The sequence below is a fragment of the Pogona vitticeps genome, chromosome 5, assembly GCF_051106095.1.
Source record: "Pogona vitticeps strain Pit_001003342236 chromosome 5, PviZW2.1, whole genome shotgun sequence".
Classification (NCBI taxonomy): domain Eukaryota; kingdom Metazoa; phylum Chordata; class Lepidosauria; order Squamata; family Agamidae; genus Pogona; species Pogona vitticeps.
In genome coordinates this window covers 70610269-70625599 of record NC_135787.1, presented here as the reverse complement: position 1 = coordinate 70625599, position 15331 = coordinate 70610269, and positions in this window count along the sequence as shown.

The window sequence follows — 15331 nt, the reverse complement described above, 5'->3', positions numbered from 1 at the left end:
TAGTATCCTGTGCACTGAGAGGTATGTTGAGTTCAGTGGGACTTACAAGGGCATGTTTACAGTCTCAGGAGGCCAATCTAACTCTGTGGTTATGGAGACACCTAGTGTCTGAGAAGAAAACCTAGTTCACTTCCACAATACCAGTTATCTTACTCTCCCAGGAACAGTTTTGTAAACGTCCTCTATGGAAATGTGACCTTTAACACTGAATCCTGAAATAGGAATTATTCATGTAGCATGCACATTTTTTATGCTGTCATATTTTATATAGTAAGAAACACTGTATCATTATCGTAAGTTCTAATTATTCTTTAAAATAAATTAATACAGTTACTGGTTTTTTGGTGTGGGTATGTTTGGTATGGGTATGAGATAGCCGTGTGGTCTTTTACATAATCCACATGCAAAAGAGGTAATACTTTTATTTAGACCACTAAAAATCAAACATTCAACACAAGCTTTTGTCAATAAAATTCACTTCCTCAGGCGTAGAGTAGAAAAACGTATAAATGAAAGTTCCCTAATGGTCATTGCAGAGATCTGCCAGGCATGTTGCTTAAGGTAGGCTGAAAGCTGGTTTCAATCAGTTTGGGGGGTGGGTGTTTTTAAATGCCTCATCCCTGGTGCCCTTTGGTTGGAATTTTCCAATCAGCCTCCTGTCATGGTCTAAATAAAGGTATCAGCTCTTCTACATTTGCATTTTTATTCCATAATTTCTTCAAGATGGGAAGAAGCCCAGCAATTCTTCAGAGAACTGCCTTTGCCCATGTGAAAGCCCTGGGAGGTAAGTTGCAATGTTCTCCCGGGTTGGGCAACCGGCTTCATGGCAAACTCATAGGACTGTCAAGTCAGCATCATTCCAACCCCTATGATTTCAGGGCCAAAGCCTGAAATCTGAGGACAGGCCTGATGTCACTTGGGCAAAAGTTTTTATAACAATTGCCTCATGGCGCAGTGGTTAAAATGCTGTACTGCAGCTAAAACTGTGCTCACGACCTGGGGTTCAAATCCCAGGTAGCCGGCTCAAGGTTGACTCAGCCTTCCATCCTTCCGAGGTCGGTAAAATGAGTACCCAGCTTGCTGGGGGGGGGGCAATGTGTAGCCTGTATAATTAAAAATTGTAAACCGCCCGGAGAGTGCTTGTAGCGCTATGGGGCGGTATATAAGTCCAATAAATAAATAAATAAAATAAATATGAGACAAACTAGAGACTCATTGATTAATTTGAAGGCTAATGCATAAGTTTCAGTAGTAATAATAGTTCAAGAACACATGAGGTAATGCTCCTGAGCATGTCCAAATGGCCCATTATAAGATTGTTAAGTTGGCAAGATCTCATCCCCTGAGATTTTAGATCCAAATCTATAGGAATAAATTAGACTCTGAATATTATGAATTAATAATACAGATATTCTTAACTATCAAATTCAGATTTGGATATATTTGAAACTATCCAAATATGGCATTCTTCAATGAATTGCAAGTACTTCCCAATCCAAACACGCATCTCTGTTTAATTTCCCAATGTTGTGAAGTGGCTAAACTCTCTCCTTAAGCCACTTAACAATATTGGCAAACTGAAAACTGCAAATTCACTTTGGTTTGTTTCCAGTGATTGCACATGCTCAAAACAAACCAAAACAAAGCAAACATACCCACACCAAAAAAAGCAGTAACCCATGGCAGGGACCCAGAAAGGTGTGAGTAGGTACACTGTGGGTACACCCAAAATTATGTTGGGTGATTGCCAGAAAAAAGAGTGAAGCAGCCTCTCTCCACAATGGACCAAACAGTAGGACAAATACCCTGCTGATCACACCCTACCACATTTAAATAGCATGTGCCTTCGCGATGTTGTTTTGCTGTTTGTGGTAAGCAGCTGGAACCAGTGGAGAACACTGTTTGCCACACACAGAAGGGAAACTTGCTGGCCCACAAGACACACAGCATTTCAGGTTGACACCGTGGAGAAATGTCTTATGCACTGTATTTCAATGAGAACTGTCTCTTAGACCTTGGTCTCCAGCTGACTACTTTGATTCAAGACTTTGGAGACCTGTTGGTCCCCTCAAAGCTTGATGACCCATCCTTTAAGAATTTCCTAACATATTCTAACTTTTGTATTTATATATCCATATATGTTCTATTTTTTCCTGCAGAATTCATTTATATCCTGCCTTTCTTCTAATGTGTTCAAGGAGCCAGGTGTAGTTCGCCTATTCCCGCTTTATCTTGGCACCTACTCTATGAGGTAGGTGAGGCTGAGGTACTGAGACTGGCCTAAAATCACCTAATGAATAAAAACCCAGATGTGCATTCCCTCATCTTCAAGCGCACTAGATGGCACACTGCTCCTGAAGAGGAACATGATCCACATATGTCTGTTCTGAATTATGATACTTCATTTCAGTAGCCTACCACACAGAGCATTTTGTTTAAATTGTATTCTTTTGCAAAACATTTCTAACTACCATCTACATCCAACATCCTCCTTTTTCATTTTCTTTACATGCAGGCACACACCTTGTCAGACATATGGCTGGATTCATTTCCTGTACCCTTCCAAATCCTGTACCCTTCCCTTCCATGGGAAGGACTCATACATCATCTTTGTATAGCTCAGAGAATTGTGGAAAAGAGAAACTGCCTTTTTCAAAGTTGGGTGGTCTTGAGTGTTTTTTTAAAAAATGCATTTATTCATGCCTACTGTATCTGTGTATTTAACCACACAACTATGCCATTTCATTGCAGAAATGCCTTCTGTTTCTAAAGTGCAGTATTTGTATTGTGTTCTGTGTGGCTGTGCTGTGCTACACACTATGGTGCCTATCTTTGTGCTTTGTGCTATCATCCATATCCTGCTTGTCTACATATCACAGCACAGCTCCACAGTTGGGAGGAAACACACAAAAAAAGCTTTCAAGGTATTTTTCCAGCTGACAGTTAAAAACTAAGGGACATTGGCAGAATAATTCTTATTTCTTGGTTGCTGATTAAAGGAAGGGAAGAGTTTTGGGTACTAACGAGAACATATATATACAGTACTAGCTCTTGAGGTGGCGAGAAACTATTATAATCATAACTTTCTTTGCTTCCAGCTTATTAAAAAGAAGGTGCAGGTACTCAAAAGGCATAACATTTTAACTGAGAAGTTAAAAAATCTTTATAGTCATGTAGCACCTATAAGACTAACTAGTTTTTATTTTTCCTAAGCCTCCATGTGTCCACAATCACTCCATTCTTTAGTTGAGTGGAGTGATTGTGACTTTGGGTGGATATTCCTTGTTTAATGCCGTAAAGAGAGAGAAACAGCATGAGCGGAGTCTATATAATGTAGGTCTTGGCAGAATGTGATAATTTATGGTTAAAAACCTCTATACGGAGAGAAAAAAAATTGGAGACCCCAAAGTAGACCACTCGTATTTACTTGGTTCTCCTCAATTGGCACTTACTGTCTCGGTAACTTACTCAAAGACACTCTGCCTATGGACTGGACCCATAGGCAGAGAGAGGAGGTTAGCCAGCAGGAACCATGCCAATAGGCTCTCTCAGCATCCACAGGTGCCAATCAGCTGATCGGTACCCACAAAGACAGAAAGATCAGCCTAGCCCAATGAAACAGCGGTTTCCTTTCCGCTAGTGGTAATGGCAACAGGACCAAGTTAGGGAGGTGACGGGAGAGGGCAATGGGAAGGAGGCAGTGGGTGGGCTGTGGGGGCAGAGAGAGCCCAGCAAACAGCTGTTCAGTAGGCCCATAGGCAGTACGCTAATGACACCCAGCTCTACCTCTCCTTTTTTCCTACCGCAGTGGATGCTGTTCTGACCCTTGAACGCTGCTTGGGAACTGTTCTGGAGTGGATGAGGGCAAATGGACTGAGATTGAATCTGGACAAGAAATCTTGTGCATGGGCGGCCCTGGCATCAGTGGGTTGGGAAACTCCCTCTACTTTGGGGGAGTGACTTTTCCCACAAAGAGTGAGGTTGGCAGCTTGGGCATCTGCCAGGACCTGTATCTCACCATGGAAACCCAGGTGGCTTCTGTGGTCCAGGCAGCCCATTTCCATCTTCGGAGAATTGCCAGGCTACATCCCTATCTAGATGTGGGGGCACTCATGACGCTGATTCATGCCCTTGTAATCTCAAGAATAGACTACTGCAGTGCTCTCTATGTGGGGCTACCCTTGAAGCTGATGCAGAGACTTCAACTGGTCCAGAATTCGGTGGCCAGATTAATAACTGGGATGAAGAAATTCCACTCCCTCACTCTGGCTGCCCTTCATTGGCTACCAGTTCATTTCCACATCAACCAAGGTTATGATGATAACATTCAAAGCCCTAAACAATTTAGGACCTCGGTACCTATCAGAACGCCTGCTCCCAGCCAGATCTGTCAATAATGCCCATTCTTTACAGGCAGGGTGGTTGAGGGCCTTGACCCTGAAGGAGACCTGGAGGGGAAGAACAAGAAATCAGGCCTTTTCGGCGGTCGCCCCCCGCCTATGGAACAACCTGCCTATTGAGATCTGCCAGGCACCCTCGTTGGATGGGTTCAAAAGAGCATTGAAGACCTGGCTCTTCCGCCAGGCTTTCCAGGAGCATTAAGATCTCAGCCTTCCTTTTACCATCCTTTTTGCCATCCTCTCCATCACGCCTTTTTACCACATTCATTACCATCTGCTTTCATTTGCCCTATTTGGTGATGTATTGATTTATTTTTTTTATTGTGTTTTAATCTTGTTGCTGATATTCTTAGCCACCCAGAGTGGCCTGGTTGCCAGATAGTGTGGGATATTAATTAATTGATTGATTGATTGATTGATTGATTGATTGATTGATTAAATAAATAAATAAATAAATAAATAAATAAATAATAAATAAATAAATAAATAAATAAATAAATAAATAAATAATAAAGCAAACTAGGCTGCTGGAACAGCTGTTCCGACAGCCTCGTTTGCTCTTTGGGCCCAGGCCCAATGAAGGGGTGAATAAAAAGGGTAAATATTCATCACTTCATATTTGTCAAGGCCTCTGGAATTGACAAATACAAAGTGAAAAATATTTCAAATCAGCAATTTCTGATGAATATCATGAATCATTTTTTATTTGTCCCTATGTCTATTCCCTACATTAACATACGTGGTTTTTCTGCTATCTCCTTTCACTTTTGTATTTACTTTTATATATTCATCCTCCTCTTCTTTAGTTCTTAACCAAATCCCCAGTCTTCAACCACATCCCATCCCTTCTCTCTCTTCTCTTTCCTCACTCTTTCCTTGCTCAGGCCTGGTATCTGTTTTCTGTCTCCTGGAGAAATGTTTACAACACTACCCTAAACCAAACATAGGCCATAAGTCATTGCATGTGAGATCACCATACACCCAAGACTCCCATAACCAATGAATATTTAATATGTTTTACTTGTGAAACTGATATTTCATTCATTCTCTTTCAATATGTCTGACAAAGTGGTTGTGTCCAGAAAAGCTCACATTAAAATATAATTATTAGCCTTTGAGGTTCCACATGTTCTTGGTTTGGGGTTTTGTTTTGTATCTTTGGACTATGATTTATTTCCTTGTGTTGGGCCGTTTGGACATTCTGCCAGAAAGGGGGTGGGGGGAAAGAACCATGATTCCATTGAGCACAATCTTTCCTTGATCCTGTTAAAAAAATGTAAAGCAAATGCAGAACAACTTTGAATATTTATCCTCAAAAACAGCAAAAGACTTAGACTTCTACTCTTCCAAAGCACAATAAGCATCCATGGCATAGCACCACTAGGGGTAAGCCTCAACAGTCTGAATATCTTAAGGAGTTCTATACAAAAATCTTTTTGAGATCATGGGTGGTATCAGCTGCACCTTACCCAATCACTTCTCTGATGTGTGCCAGCACATGAAACAATTGAAAAGGTGGCCACACCAGGTCATGGCAACACACCCACTTGTAGCCATTTACAAAATTGTCTTGGACATATCTTGAGTGTGTGTTCTTTGTCATATGTTGTTAGATATTGCACAAAAGTGAAAAAGTAAACGTCTAGGTCTTCAGGATGTAGTGAAACTTCTAAGTGGAAAAGAAACAAATGAACAGATCTGTCAAGTCTACTGCTGGAGCTGACGAAGCTTATCAGAAGTGCTCTTGCTATATCTGTTTCACAATGTATGTCAGAGAAGTTATCCTCGTATCTTCAAAGAATAAAGAACTTTCTATAGTCAGGAATCAGATAAGCCATGCTCGATCGTGTGGCTCTCCTACATGGACAAATATCCTAGGAGATGGCTCTGAATCCATACACAGACCATCAATTAGAAGAAATCAATTCAGCATGGAAAAATTCTGGCAATATATTCCCTGGATGTATTTAATAAAGAAATGATCTTCAAATTAGGTAAAGGTTCCCCTTGACAATTTTTGTCCAGTCGTGTTCTACTCTAGGGGGTGGTGCTCATCCCCGTTCCCAAGCCATAGAGCCAGCGTTTTGTCTGAAGACAATCTTCCATGGTCACATGGCCAGTGCGACTTAGACACAGAATGCTGTTACCTTCCCACCGAGGTGGCCCCTATTTATCTACTTGCATTTGCATGCTTTCGAACTGCTAGGTTGGCGGGAGCTGGGACAAGCAACGGGCGCTCACTCCGTCGCGTGGATTCGATCTTATGACTGCTAGCCTTCTGACCCTGCAGCACAGGCTTCTGCGGTTTAGCCCGCAACGCCACCACGTCCCTAACTGATCTTCAAATTGCACTATATTAATTATTTGTATTATATTGTTGATTCTTCTATTAATTCCCAGCTTGCTTTTCTTGCTTTTCTACACCATTGAAACTTCCCTCTTGTCTTACATAAAGTGTTTGCTCTCATCTTACTCCCAACTTAGTCTTAATTGAAAACAAACCAGAATGGTGGGAAAAGGTTCACAGTGACAATTGTCTATCTCACATTCCTCTTAATGAATAATTTTGATCATTTACAAACAAATATCTGAGCAAAGCCATCATCCTTTACTCCAATTTATTAGCCCCTTGTGGGTCAAACGGTTGCTCTGCCAGCGAGATGGCTTTGCCAGGTGGCGCTTACTTGCCCTCCCTCCTGGGATTGTGCAAGACTAGCAGATCTCCCTAACGCAACCTGGAAGGGGAGGGGGAACGAGCGCCCTATTTAAGCGCACTCCTCCCTCCTATCACTCTCTTTCGAGGCTTGCAACCGAGCGAGACAGCTGCATCCGTTGCATCAGCTGATTCACATTTTTGGGTTTTGGAGGGGGGTGCATCATCACACACACCCTATGGTTTGAGAGTTGGGGAAAGGGTCTCAGTGCTCACCCCTCTTCACGGTGGTGCAACACTTTAAAAAATCCCTAAATGGAAAGAAAATTAGGCGGGTGAGCGTGGGTCAAAGAGAGCAGCAAGATTAGGCCCACTAGGGACTGGCCTCTGGCGCGGGGGGGGGTGTTTCCCTGTGTTCGCCTAGAGGCCCAGCTGCCTCTGTAGAGTTACGGACTCCCTGGGGGGGGGGGAATCTACCATTGGCCATATATATGTTTTAAAAAATGAATTTGCTAATAACAATTAAACTTGCAATACTTATAGTGGTACGTAAATTATTGTTTGTCAAAGGGACTATCATCTTCCACAGATTTCTCTTGGTTGTCCGGAGTCACAGCACAGCAATATGGGTCTAATTCTATAACAATGTTGCTTAAAAAGTTCATTATAAAAACAGATCAATGTCTGAAACACAAAACTCTGGCTTTCAAACAAAGGCGACAGCTGATGCATATGAGCCAAGGCAAGATTAAGAATTCCAAACCATGCTGCAAAGAAGATTCATTCATTTCATTCCACTACACTGGAATGCTCTGATTGTTTTAAAAAAATTGTGTGTGGGGGGGGGAGAGCAATCAGAAGTTGAACTTTGCATCGCATAGAATTAATAGGGGTGATCACTAGCAAAGTTTTCTGCTCTTCTGAAATATTGTGTTGCTTTTCCCTTGGAAAATAGTTCCCAAACTATACCGTTTTAAAATGCCATGATCTCTTCTTAACTGGATTTTGCATGGTTCATATACTTTGCATTTTGCCTCCTTAACAGAGATGCTCAGAGAATTTAATTTAAGCCATCCTTATCTAGAATGGCTTTTGAATGCTAAAACTCAGACTAGCTAAAGACTTGCTGATTTCTTTTCATTGGGCCCCCCTGCTCCTTTAAGAGAAGCTTCCTCCACAGATCTTAACCTGCTAAACTATCTTACCAGATAGCCATTACTCTCTTTTTTTCCCCAGATGAACCTGCCATTGTGCAAGAGAATTCAGATGGCAAGGCCACCTGGAGGGTGCACAGGTAATCATCATCATCATCATCATCATCATCATCATCATCATCATCATCATCATCATCATGATGCAAAGGTGTTTTCAACTATGTCCAGAGTACTTTGCCTCATGGAATGACCACAAGGAACTTGCACATATCTGGATCAAAGAAGATAAGACATAAGACATAAGAAATTTATTTGTCATTGCGCTCACAAGTGGGTGCAACGAAATGAGGTGCTCTTCCCCAAGGTAAAACTGGACAATACTACAAAAAAAGTTAACATATACACAACTTTCACCATCCAAATATAGATACCCTGTTTTCTCTCAGCAGCTTATCAGATGTGCTCCTAACCTAGGAATAGGGTGGCCACTCTACAGAGGAAAGTTCTCCATTTGTTCAGGTGTCAGGAGAGAGTACATGGATAGTAGGATAAGCAGGCCGGCAGGCCATGGGGTCACTCTCCTCCACTAAGGTGGGATGCACTGTATTCATTCATTCATTCAGATCATTTCTATGCTGCCTTTCTCTGACGAAGAGAGCAAAGGGATCTCACTTTTTCGCTCAATGGTTTTAAAAAGTCCAGATGTACTAAAAGCACAATAAGTTGCAACCCCAAAAGACAATTAAACTTATAGGCTAGAACCCTCTTAGTTATCCCACTGGTGTTAACTCTCTCAGTACAGTACATTAGGTTCCCCCTATATGTGGGATCACTATCTGCTGATTCACTATCCACTGCCTGAAAATGCTAAATTAAAAACCAGGGCGTATTTATTGGAACTGGTCACTAGAGTGAGCCAGATACCATGCTATGTATAGTATTGGCTACTTCTTTGTTTTCCGCATTCACCAGGGGGCAGGTGGGTGGGATTCAAATGAAATCCCCCAAAGATACCATGGTTCAACTATATAACTCTTAGTGAACTGCTGCCAGTTAAGAAGCTGGTGCTATTTATTTACAGTCGTGCCCCGCTTAACAATAGCCCCGCATTACGATGAATCCACTTTACGACAATCTTTTTGCAATCGCAATTGCGATCGCAAAACAATGGTCTAAATGGGGGAATTTTGCTTAGCGACGATCAGTTCCCTGCTTTGGGAACCGATTTTTGCTTTACGACAATCAAAAACAGCTGATTGTCGGGTCTTCAAAATGGCCACTGGATGCTTAAAATGGCTCCCTGCTGTGCTTAGGGAGGATTCCTCACTATATAGGCAGCAAAAATAGCCACTGTATGGAGGATCTTCGCTGGATGGTGAGTTTTTACCCCATTGGAATGCATTGAACGGGTTTCAATGCGTTTCAATGGGGTTTTTAATTTCGCTTTACGATGTTTTCACTTAATGGCGATTTTCCTGGAACTGATTATCGTTGTTAAGTGAGGCACCACTGTATTTATTTTGTCTCATAAGTATTGTGTGCCCTGGGACTCCACCAGAAAAAACAGTGTCAGCTTCTTAACTCATGGCAATTCACTAATGAAAGTTATGCTGATGGAGTAACTCCAAAATGTTTATGAAACATGATTCCAGCCATAATAATATTTGAAAGACTAGTAATTTTTCAAAAAATTGTAACATCCACTTCCCAAAATGTATGTTATTCATTATTAAAATTAATAATGTGTAAATATGCATATGTATATATTATGAAAACCCATGTTTTCTTTCTTTTGGGGGGGGGCAAAATGGTAAGTGGCAGCCCTACCAAGAGATGACTTCCAAGAAAATATTTATCTCAGGTTCCATATAAAGAAAACAAATGGCTATAACACTGACATGTGATTATAGTGCAGTGGAACCACATATCTGACGATGAAAGCATCAGATTTTTTTTCTTAGTAGGGATGAGGATATCATTTTTTTTTCATCCAATGAAAATGTGTATTCTGACTTCTTAAAGCCTCATGGTCTTTCCACTTGGAATATGGGATCACCAAGTTTTTATAAATTGTTCCAAAAAAGAAGAGAAATTACGTTTTCACTCAGCTGTCCTGGTCAAATTCAGTAGGGTGACTGGAACGCTTCCCATCATGAACATGAACATGTTGTACCTCCCTAGCACACAATATGTGTGTTAAAGATTAGGAGACTTTCAGAAAGAAATGGGTGGTTAATTCTGCCTTAAAATGCTAAATAACTATGCCAAATGCCTAGGGATTCAAACCCAAACTTTTAAGAATTAAGCACTTAAACCTCTCTGGGTAAATAAAACTATCAGTTGTATTTTATCCCCATACAATTCCCCCCTTAAGTTCTCTAAAAAAAACTTTCATTTCCAAAAAATGAAGCTACTGGAAATTCTGATTTAAAATAAACTGAAAAGGGGGGGGGGAACCCTCATCCTTAGCAGTAGCCTGAATAGTAACTGAATATGTATATGTGTGTAGGTTTAATCAACAATATACGGTATTCCTGGGAACTATCCCAGTTATAATTCAAAGTGTTTCGGTGTGACTTGAATGGGCAGTTCAGACTGGTAAGTCATACAAAAAATCTGCTCCTGAGATAAAGTTGCATAGTTGATATGGACTAACATACTTGCTTTTATTTTTAGCTTTTCCTTAGGGATATGGCTGGGGTTAGCTGGTGAAGTGGAGGCTCCTCGCCCCCAGACTCTGGTGTATATGAGGGGCTGGCCTACTCCTCTGGTCTCAAGCCTCCCATGGGAAAGGACTATAGTGACTATCATTGAGGAAAGTGCCTCCGCTTCAGAATTTATGAGAACCACACAGAGTGTAATACTACAATAATTGTCACACCACCTCAAGCCACCTTACAGGTAAGAATCTGTGAGGAAGCTGGAAACCTGCTTTCTGTGGAAGGAGCCCCAACATCAACCGAGTGACTTTCTTTCACCAATAAAGAAGTCAAAATTAGCCTGTGTGGTTCTGGGACAAGAGATATTCCAAGTCAGTCTGTGGAGTTCTAAGCATGTCTTTTAACTTAGCTGGGGCTTCTTTCTTTTTTCTTTTAGAAATTAAGCAGTGCATGAGAAGCAGCCTGAGGAGAGGCAGTTGCAGGATTGGCAATGACTAAATCACCAATTAGCTAATTGAAGACATTATAAAGTGGAGTTGAATGTTGTTGCTGTTGTTTTATCAAGGCTTCAGCTTCAAGAGCATATGCATATAATTATGCCTATTTATATTCCAGCTATTTCCTTTTAATGCTCCCAGGGGGATATTAGTGGAGGCTTAGAGGTTCTGTTGCCAGCTATTCTGCTGCTAGGTTGCTATTACACTTTGATGGGCAGAGGTGCTGTGCTTTTTAGTAGCTGAATAGCAAGCTGCAATAAAAAGAGAAGCACTTCTGTAATTGCCTTAGGGACATGAATGTCACTGAGCTTCTAGGGAATAGTGACCATGCTGCAATCTCTTTCGCCAGGCATGTTGGGGGGAGAGTGTCAAGCAAATCTGACACAAAACCTCTTGATTTCCGAAGGGCGGACTTCCTTCAGATGAGGAAACTAGTTAGAAAGAAGATGGAAGGGAAGGTAAAAAGGATCCAATCTCCCCAGAGTGCATGGAGCCTGTTTAAAACAACGGTAGCAGAGGCCCAGCAAAAGTGTATAAGGCATAGAAAGAAGGGCTCAGCTGAGTTCAAGAGGGTGCTGGCATGGTTAACAAGCGGAGTTACAGAGGCTTTGAAGGGCAAGGAGGGGTCCTTCCGTAAATGGAAATCCTTCCCAAATGAGGAAAATGAAAAAGGAACACAAACTCTGGCAAAAGAAATATAAGATGATACGGAAGGCAAAGAAAAACTTTGAGGAACATATGGACTGCAATATAAAGGGGAATAACAAAAGCTTCTTTAAATATGTTAGAGGCAGGAAACCTGCCAGAGAAGCGGCTGGCCCCCTGGATGGTGAGGGAGGTAAAAGGGAGGGAAAGCAGGACTTGGAGATTGCAGAGAAATTAAATGCCTTCATGACAGAAGACCTTGGGCAGATACCACTGCCCAAATGACCCTCCTGACTAATGAATTAAATCAGATACAGATGAAAAAAGAGGATGGTTTAGATCTAATTGATAAATTGAAGATCAATAAGTCACTGGGCCCAGATGGCATCCACCCAAGGGTTATTAAGGAACTGAGGAATGAAGTTCCTGATTTTTTAACTAAAATATACAACTTGTCCTTTAAAATGGCCACAGTGCCAGAGGACTGGAGGATAGCACATGTCACACCAATTTCTAAAAAGGGAAGGAGGAGGAAATTACAGGCCGGTTAGCCTAATTTCTGTTCCAGGGAAGATGGTGGAAAGCCTCATCCAAGATAAAATCTTAAAACGCATAGAAGAACAAGCCTTGCGGAGGAAAAATCAGCATGGCTTCTGTAAGGGATAAGTCCTGCCTCACAAACCTTTTAGAGTTCTTAGAAAACGTCAGCAGGCATGAGAGTGTGGGCGAACCAGTGGATATTGTCTGTCTGGATTTTCAGGAGCCATTTGATATGGTCCCTCACCAAAGGCTGCTGAGAAAACTCCAGTCAGGGGATAAGAGGGCAGGTCCTCTTATGGATTGAGAATTGGTTGAGAACCAGGAAACAGAGAGTAGGTGTCAATGGGAAATTTTCAAAATAAAGAGAAATGAAGAGCGGTGTGCCCCAGAGATCTGTCCTGGGACCAGTGCTTTTCAACCTGTTCATAAACGACCTGGAGACAGGGAAAAGCAGTGAGGTGACCAAGTTTGCAGATGACACAAAACTTTTCCGGGTGGCAAAGACCAGAAGGGATTGTGGAGAGCTCCAGAAGGATCTCTCCAAACTGGGAGAATGGCAGCAAAATGGCAAATGCACTTCAGTATAAGAAAATGTAAAGTAATGCACATTGGGGCAAAATATCAAAACTTTAGTTATCAGCTAATGGGTTTTGAGCTGTCCGTGACGGATCAGGAAAGAGATCTTGGTGTGCTGGTGGACAGCTTGATGAAAGTGTCAACCCAGTGTGTGGTGGCAGTGAAGATGGCCAATTCCATGCTAGGTATCATTAAAAGGGGGATTGAAAATAAAACAGCCAACATTATAATGACATTGTACAAAACACTGGCAAGGCTGCACCTGGAGTATTGTGTACAGTTCTGGTTGCTACACCTACGTAACTGGAAAAGGTGCAAAAGAGAGCGACTAAAATGATTACTGGGCTGGGGCACTTCCCTTATGAGGAAAGCCTAAAGCATTTGGGGCTCTTTAGTCTAGAGAAAAGATGCCTGAGGGGGGAACATGATTGACATGTATACAATTATGCAAGTGATGGATAAAGTGGGTAGCGGGAAGCTCTCTTCCCTCTCATGCAATGCGAGAACCAGGGGACATCCACTCAAATTGAGTTTGGGGAGATTGAGGACAAAAGAAAATATTTCTTTACCCAGCATGTTGTTGGTCTGTGGAACTCCTTGCCACATGATGTGGCGATGGCATCTGGTCTAAATGCCTTTAAAAGGGGATTGGACAGATTCCTGGAGGAAAGGTCCATCACATGTTCCAAGCCATTATGAGGATGTACAATTTCCAGGCTTAAAAGGAAGGTACCTCAAAATGCCAGATGCACGGGAGCAGTATTGGGAGACAGGTACCTAGTTGTCTTGTGTGCTCCCAGAAGCATCTGGTGGGGCCACTGTGAGATGCAGGAAGGTGGACTAAATCAGTGGTTCTTAACCTTTGTTACTCGGATGCTTTTGAACTGCAACTCCCAGAAACCCCAGTCAGGACAGCTGGTGGTGAAGGCTTCTGGGAGCTGCAGTCCAAAACTCCTGAGTAACCCAAGGTTAAGAACCAGTGGACTAAATGGTCCCTTGGCCTGATCCAGCAGGGTTCTTTTTATGTTCTTATGCATCTCTAGGCCAAAGAAGATTTACCTCCTGAATTTCTGTCTGCCATGCAATTGTTCAAGATACAGGAACTCTGGCCAGAAAACACACATAATGCAGCAAGTATAAACCAAAGGGACTTTTGGCTGTTGTGGGTTTTTCGGGCCATTTCACTGTGTTCTGGAGGTTTTTCTTCCTAACATTTTGCCAGTCTCTGTGACCGGCATCTTCATAGGACAGGATCACTGCACACAAAAGACTAGTTAACAACACCCATCAATCACAGTGACAGATCATCTCCCCTCCTTAGCTCAACAAAGCACCTATAACATAAAACACCCTGATCACAGGAACCACCCAATCTCCCAAAAAGAACAAAAACCTGATCCCACAGCTACAAATAACAATTCCACACACCACACCAGAACACAGACAGAGTTCTGGCTCCTGTCCTCTGAAGATGCTGGCCACACAGACTGGTGAAACATTAGGAAGAAAAACTTCCAGAACACAGCCAAACAGCCTGAAAAGCCGACAACAACCATTGGATCCTGACCTTTTCTTTCTACACAAAGGGACTTTTCTTTCTACACTTCTGTAAGCCACCAAGCCACCACTAAAACACACTTGCATGCATGTTTGCATGTGTGCATGGAAACATACATAAACACTGTAGACTTCATTTGCCACCGCTATAATTGAGTTTTCAAAGGTCTAGAGAAATTAAACAAGGACAATACTATTGCAAATGTTAACACCTTCCATGTAAAGTAGTAGGGAGTGTATATACACTGAGCATCTTAATTTTTTAAAAAATAAAAAATGTGTTAAAAATTCCATCAGATTAACCTAGCAGTAAGGTAAAAGTAAAGGTAAAGTTTCCCCTTGACAAGTTCCCAGTATATTGGGAATCCTCTGAATATGGGGTAGAGAGGTTCCTCCATTGGACCCACAAACCACCCCTTCCCTTCTGAGTGATCAGATTGAAAGGTGGACAAACCTCTCATCTTCTCTTCAGTTTTTTGCTTGTTTCTTTCTTTTTTGCATGTAGTTTATAACCCTAACATCCGTCTTCCTTGATCTATAAGACACCAAAGCATGATCACATCGTAACATAGGCCAAAAGACTGAATTATGGACGTTTGCTATAAAAGGAATAGATGACCTTAAGAAAGTAAATAGAGCAAATGTGGGA